Source organism: Eurosta solidaginis, chromosome 1 (genome assembly GCF_040869045.1).
Source record: "Eurosta solidaginis isolate ZX-2024a chromosome 1, ASM4086904v1, whole genome shotgun sequence".
In the NCBI taxonomy this organism is placed as follows: domain Eukaryota; kingdom Metazoa; phylum Arthropoda; class Insecta; order Diptera; family Tephritidae; genus Eurosta; species Eurosta solidaginis.
This window is the reverse complement of record NC_090319.1, coordinates 319,338,951-319,347,190: the sequence shown is the minus strand read 5'-3', so window position 1 is coordinate 319,347,190 and position 8,240 is coordinate 319,338,951.

The following is an 8,240-nucleotide window of genomic DNA, read 5'->3' as shown; positions in this document are numbered from 1 at the left end:
CTTTGACCACCTTTTTCCGAAAGCCAAAGTCCCTCGCCCTATTCACACACGATTCGATAGGTAAGTCCAGTTTAGGGTCCATTATAACGCCAATATCAGTAAAATTTGTTACTAGCTTAATGATATAATCGCCTATCAAGTACTGATTGGATTTAAAAGATTTCCTCGTAAAACACATAAACTTGCACTTCGGTAAGTTTAGTAACATGACGTTCACATCACACCCCTCAACTAAGTTATTCAGATCCGATTGAAGAAGTGCCCTATCTTCAGGTGAGCGAATGGGCATAACCAGAATGACATCATTAGCGTACATCAGCGGCATTCAGCGCTTCAAAACATTTGGGAGGTCATTAATGAAGAGCAGAAACAACACTGGACCAAGGTGACTTCCCTGGTGAACTGCAGAAGATACTTTGATGAATTCAGACAAGCAATTGTTAAACACAACGGTTTGCTTTCTTCTTCCAAGTACGAAGAAACCCAAGAGAGAAGCCGTCATGAGAAACTCAATCGATCGAGTTTTAGTAGGAGTAAGGAATTGGAAACTTTATCAAACGTCTTACTGAAATCAGTGTAAATGATATCAATTTCGCAGTTCGTCCTAAAGTTATTGGATACAAGGGTTGTGAACTCCAGCAAGTTAGACACAGTGGACTTACCCTTGAAAAAGCCATGCTGTGACAGGCCCACTGCTGAAGATACTGTAAAAGCCAGTTGCTTTGTGACAATTGATTCAAATAGCTTTGGAATATCACAAAGTTTGGCTATTCCTCTATAGTTTGTGACACAAGATCTACTCCCACTTTTATAAAGTGGTATTATATTATTATATTATGACTCCCTCCACTCCTTAAGGAATATCCCTTGCCTCAATATTCGGAATGGTCCACTCTTGCTCATAGTCTCAAAAGGTGGGCCAAGAAGAATTAAACGTCTGTTTAACTTTTACGTATCGAAGCTAACTTGTCCGGCCGGAGGAGCGATCATTATTTCCTAAGCTGGTGACTGCACGATAATGGCAGCAGGTCCTCGCCTCCCCATTGATAAGCTATACTGTAAAATTATCAACCATCTCCCCAGTCTCCAGATTTTTCGCTTTACGTAACTTTGCACTACCACTGCTCAAATCCTTGGCGGCCTTATTCACGATGTGGGCGTGGGTCAAAGTCGGAAATATTGGACATCTACGTCCATGGTATCACGCTACGGACTGGCTGACAACCATAAATATTGGGTGTGACGTTCGAAAATGATCTACATTTTGGTGAAAATGCAGCCGCAATTGTGCTCAAAGTTCATTTGTAACAAAATCCTCAAGTCCCTCGCTGGAAGCACTTGTGGAAGAGACAAAGGCCCGCTTGTTGTTATTGTTGTGGTTGTTGTAGCGATAAGGATACTCCCCGAAGGCCTAGATGAGTGTTATCGATGTTGATGGTCCTTTGCCGGATGCAGATGCGGTACGTTCCGGTAACAAGCACCATTAAGGTACTAGCCCAGCCATCTCGGGAATTGCCAGACCCCTTGTGTGCCGTGAGTCTCCGAGATGGTCACCGACTAAACGATACATACTGGAAGAAGGCTTATGAAAACACCGCGCTCAAAACTGTCACTGGATATCGTTTTATGTCGCCAGAACATTATCAACACAGTGAGACATCCTAACAGACATCTGATTGCAGAGGCCCCCCTCCTAGAAGCACACGTAGTAATCTGAAGCATTATGAAGAACTAGGGCGCGAAAGAACACAGCCGTTTGAACATGATGAGCAGATAAACAGCCCCTCAGCATCATCCACGATGAGTCGGCAAAGTCCTATGCAGATAAATGCCAGGCGAACCTCGTTCTCAGAGTCCGATACCCGAGAATCGCAGTTGAAGAAAGCAGACTCCCCAGGGAGACGCGCGTCACTCTCGCACAACTTCACAAGAAGAAGATGGATGTTACAAGAAGAAGATGGATCTCGAATTAATGCTGAGATCGCACGAAACAAAAGTGTACTAAAAATTTCTCAATGGGCAAAGTGCTTCATGGTTGCGAGGTCGTAGATGTCAAGCGCAACATGGCAGCAAAGGTGCGGCCACGCTTTCTCGTTTACAATCCTATTTTTCCTTTATCCAGTCCCCATAAAATAGCACGTATGACGCGACTAGTTTCGTCAGCGTACATTAGCAGCCGTGTGAACAGAAGGTGATTGAGCAATTTAGTTCCGCTGCTCGGAATATCTTATCTATGTAGTATCTAGTTGAACTCACGATATGCAGCCGCCTTATTTGAAACTTTGAAAGGTCTCGAAATGCTCAAATAGTTCTTTACCAATCCTTAAAGATCTATTGATGCCGTTCATCGTTTTATTGGGCATAGCCGATTAAGTTTTGCAGGAAAATATCAACTTACCGGCCTGCACTATTCAGGGCTGGAATGTTGTGGGTTTAAAAATATTGTCTTCCACATTTACCAAAGAAGTTCTTTTACTACAGTAGTGAACGTATGTATGAAGTATATACCTACATATTTATATTTATGTTATTGACCTATGCTTAAAGAGATCTCCACATACCTACTTACGTTCCTTATTATAAATACATACTTAAGTTGTACCCCATATAACATTTCGGTGATGGTACTGCATGCTCAAACCGTTTACTAGTTTCGCGGAAGAGCATTTGTAGAGCAAAAATGCTAATCGATACGATAATAAATGTTGCTTGATATTCTATTGAGCTAACTGCTTTGGATTAAGAGCTATATGAATGCGCCCTCGCGGATAGATGAGCCCTTAGAAGACTAATTATCAATTCCTATGTACTTCAAAATGCTAGCTGGGACTGCATGTACAATAGAGCGGGTCAAATTGTGATAGAGCTATCAAACAAATTTTATACTATCGAGAAAAAATACTTGATCCAACTAAACTCAGAGTTGCACAAAATTTAATATCAATTTTAATGCTTCAGATTATACCGATATGTTGATCTGAATGACGATAATTTACTATCTGAACCGGCATTCACTTCATACAATTCGTAGATTATGATGAGCCATCACTAGATGATCCTAATATTCCAATGCATATACCAGGAACAGGAAGATATTTACAGTTGTTAACATCGGTTTCCAAACGTGTTATAAAAAAAAAAAACGTGAAGGTGTTATGGCTGTTACAGCAGAAAGTCGTGAAAAACAACCACGAATGGAGAGCAAAAAAGATTTTAAAAAATAATAACATAACATTACTTTTATTTAGAAAAATACGTTAAAATGGTCAATTCTAAGTAAAGAAATAATTTTTTAAATAAATTACATTAAAATTATAAAAATTGTCTTTTTTTGCTTATTACTTGAAAATATAGGTTTTTTAGAGTTTACGATTTCTTCTCGAATACAAGCGAGATTTTCGAGACCCGGAAAACCAGAACTCGACATCTCGCGAGATTCTCGTGTCTCGAAGTACTCGTAAATCTCGCGAGCTTCTCGACATAAACTTAATTGCTGTATTGACAGTTTTTATACACTTGAATTTTTTTCTTGTGACTTTTTTGTTGATTATATTGCTTCAATGACATTTAACTCAAAACATATTTCTTATACATATACTTTTGTTGGCAATATTTTATTTTTCAACGAGATATCAGGCACATGGCTTCTCGCGAGATTCTCGAATCTCGACTTACTCGTAATGTTCGCGAGATTCTCGAATCTCGAACTACTCGTAAGGCTGGCGAGATTCTCGAATCTCGAATTACTCGTAATACTCGCGATCTTTTCGACTTTCAATTCAGTCCCTGCATTACAATATTCTATGCATTTTGGGGTTTTTTACATGTGGTTTTGCGGACGTTTTGGTTTGTGCTCCAGAAGAAATCGTAAGCTCTATATAAAATAGCCAATGAATCGATTCAGTTGAATGTCGAGAAGCTCGCTAGCCTTACGAGTAATTCGAGATTCGAAAATCTCACGAGCCCTACGAGTAATTCGAGAATCTCGCGAGAAGACGAGACTCGCGAGAAATATCATCTCTGGTCGAGAAATCGTAAGCTCTAGTTTTTTTTGAAAATTTTTTTCTACTAAAACGAATTCGAAAAAAGCAAAACTGAATGAAAGTTTTTGGAAATGTTCTGGACTTATTTCAGTTGTAAAGAAAAAAAAATTTCCATAAGAAATTTGTTCAAAATGATAACATAGTAGTTAAAAGTTCATTTTAGGCTAATTTCTAAAATTCTGAAATGTACGTAAAATATCTTTAAAGCAAGCCCAATACGATATTTTTCCTATAATTCTGTCAGAAGATATGAAAATTTTTTGGTCAAACCCTACATTGGTATGGCAAAATATCTATTTCGCAAAAGTGGGGGACTCAAAATCGGACTTAGAGCTATGGTGTCTTCAGCAATTTTTCTTAGAATCATATGTATATTACGTTTTTGCTATACTCCTGATGGAAACAAATTTGACCCGCTCTAATGTACATATATATACATAAGTTGACAAGCTAAAACTCATTGCAGGAGTATTAAATTACAGGTAACTCTGCTTAAAGTAACATACATATCTACAGACCAGCTATATAATACAATTTACATTTGAATGTTTTGGTGGGTGCTTGTAAAACCCATTTATCAACAAGGTGTTGCAAAAGTCATATAATGTCAGTGCATTGGATGATGCTGATGACACGGGGAGACTTTAGAAAAAGGTGTTGCCAAACAAAAACCTTACGCTTCGCCGCTCGTCTACTAACCTATGGAACGAAGGCCAACGAATGCACGAGTATGGCAACGGGACCTGGCCCTTCGATAAATGAATTAGTTTCCAAAATAAACAGCTATCTCCACGGTCATTCTAGTTTCCTCACCTCGCGCAACCTGGCATTATAACCGACAAAATTCACGGGCACTCTGTTTACGGCGTGAAAGGAACAGGTGACGCAAATATTGGACGTTTACCTCTATGATGTTCACGTCATCCAAAGATCTGTGGCGTAACGTTCGATAAAACTCTGACCTTCAAGGCGCATGCCACTGAAATTGTATCTAAAGTACAAAGCCACAACAAAATCCTCAAATCGCTTGCCTGCAGCACCTGGGGAAAAAGATAAAGAAACGTTGCCAAACACGTACAAATCAATTGGCCGGCCGCTCATGTGATACGCGTCACCTGTTTGGTCGCCTGGTCTTAAAAATACATACTGGAAAAGATTGCAGCCTGTAAAAATGCTGCAATCAGAACTGCCACCGCATGTCTCCTTATGACCCACGAACAACACCTACATAGTGCAGCCAAAGAGCTCAACATTAAAGAGTAAAACGAAATGTTGAACAGGCAGTTTTTGCTAAATTGTCACAAACGAGGACATCTCCTTAAGCACTATGACGAGATCCGGCACCTGCCAACACAGCCTCTAGATCGAGACAAGCACAAACAGGCCCTAAGCAAAATCCAGACAGAATCGGTAAAAGCATTAGCCAGGAAGCGCCCGGTGAACCTTGTTAGCAATACACAATATCCAACTCTTGCAGAAGGTAGAAAGCACTCTACAAAAAAGGGACACGAGTCACCCTAGCCCGACTTCGCTCTGTATAATGTAACAGGTTAAAGTCTTACTTGTCCATAATCAACCCCGGCATATGTAATGTATGTACATGACAGCAACAAATTACAAGGTAAGCTAAGCCTAAATATCTTCGAAGGTTTATTTGTAGACTTAAAAAGTTTAATTCGAACATCTAATTTTGCACCTACGCACAAATAGATGATGTCTATTAGGTGTACAAACGTCATGAAAGAACATCATATCTGCCGACCTTAACGCTAGGATGGGAAAGGAAGGAGCCTTTCTTTGGCTCTACAGTCGGAAAATCAGATATAACATCTCTCAACTGGTTGAGGTTGCTTGACATCGCCGCTGCTTGAAGTATGATGATCTGCAGTGCCAAGCTGTAGCAAAAAATCCGATGGTGGAGCACGGCAGCTAATCGATGGCGTCGTGTTCGGTGGCAGGAAGGGCTCTAGTTTCTTGGATGTGCTCACTCTACGAGATTCAAACGTCGACTCGGATTAACACCTTTTGGTAGGTAAAATACACGTTTATGTGCAGCAAAAAAGTATCGGCAATGAAACAAGGAAAATTAATCGCCGAGAAGCTTCCCAATAAATACACAGCGGTTGATTATTCCATTTAAATCTCACACCAGCTCTCTGAGAGCAATCTTCGACCTAACAATGTAACCTAGCCGTGCGAGTAAATCTCTTAAGTTGCAGTGACCGATAAAACTATAGATATGACGACAAATGTCGGGCTGGCTAGGAGGAGTAGGAAGCTGTTCACAGGGCAGCACCACCAGCCTCGTAAAGACTTTGAAATACCTTTTCAAGCCATTGCGATGCTCTAGGAAATAACAGAAGCAGCACGTCTGAACGGAAAGGGTATAATAAGCGCCCTAAAGAAGGCGTGGAAAGTTTGTTGTTAAATAAAGTTAAAAAAATTGGGTGTTGTGATGAATGAGGGCAAGCCGTAGTACTTGCTGTCATGAAACAGAGAACCAGTGCATTCGCGCCTTGGCAACTGGTGCCAGGTCTATATGGGAACCAACATTAATAGCGAAAACGATTTCAGAATAGAAATCAAACGGAGAATCAGTTACGCTCAAGTTAAAAAAAAAAAAATTAATCTAAGGCGCGATAACCTCCGAAGAGATCTAAGGCCGAGCTTCTCTACCAATTTGCGTCGTGCTCCTCTTGATTTTCCCTACAAATTGGCCGGACGGGACTTACATGTTTTATGCCGACTCCGAACGGCATCTGCAAGGCAGATGAGTTTTCACTGAGAGCTTTTCATGGCAGAAGTACACTCGGAGCGCTTGCCAAACACTGCCGAGGGGTGACCCCGCTTAGAAAAATTTTCTTCTAATTGAAAAACCTTATTTCTAAAATTTTGATGTTGGGTGCGAATCCAGGGCATACCGTGTGGTATGCGGAGCACGCTACCATCACACTACGTTGGCCAAGTTTTACTTTGACTAAATAGGTAAATGAAGAGCAAGGTCTTCTCCCGATGAACAAAAATCACGACCTATAAGCTCTCATGTTATTAGCGATAAAGACACTTCCCGAAGGCCTTGGGGAATGTTATCGAGTTGATGGTCCTTCGCCGGATGCCGATCCGGTACGTTCCGGTACCAAGCTCGACCATCTCGGGAACGATTTGTTATGACCACATGCGACCTTCTAGGCCATACCGCCCTCCCACCCCCTAGATCCATGAGGAGTTCGGGGTCGCCAGAGCCTCGGCTGTTAATGAAACAGGATTCGCCACGGATAGGTGAGGTTCACAATTGGGTTTGAAGAAGCTCTGTATTGCGCTGGCAACCTGAAAGGACTGCGCTACACAAATCCCTTGAATCCGGTATTTTAGTCGCCTCTTACGACAGGCATACCTACCGCGGGTATATTCTAAACCAGGAAAAATTACTATCAGAATCTTTAGAGAAAAGTGTTCCTAATTAGAAAACATGTTTCTAAGCAGGGTCGACCTTCGGGAGTGGTTTGACAAAAACTCCGAGTGCATTTCTGCCACGAAAACTGGAGTCGGCATAACACATGTTGCTCCCGTCCCGCCAATTTGTAGGAAAAGTTAAAAAAAGTAGCTTGACTGAAATTTCATGTGAAGCTCGTCCTAAATCTCCTTGGAGGTATATCACACGTTCTATTTTTTTTATAAGTCTTCCATCAAAGCTTTTCTAATGTATACCACGAAATTTAGGGCTGTGTCGAGAGAAGTTGGAATGACCTTGAATTATTCGAGAGAAAAATTATCGGGTAGATCTATGATACTGTCCGTGATGCCAAAGGCGTCGTATTTGGAAACAGAGAAAGGAGAAGGCTTCTAATGCTTTGATAGCGAGAAAGACTTCATCTCCTTCGCTTACCACGTCATCCGGTTCTATGTCCCGGAGCGACCCGGGTTTTTTTCCCGACCAAGGGCTGTCATTTCACTGTAATCCCTTTTAATTTGGTGCGTCCCTCCCTACCACGATGGGTCTTATTGCTCATTACTCATTTTGCACCACCTTGCACTTGGCTTTCTAAATATATATCAAGCTATCTGTATATACAGATATGTAGTACATATTTATGTATATCTAACGGTATATGCATCATATTGAATAGTTTGAGTTACTACGATTTTCTAATGCATCGAAGAAGGCTTCAGTTGCTCGCGTTACTTTAAGCCGTCCAG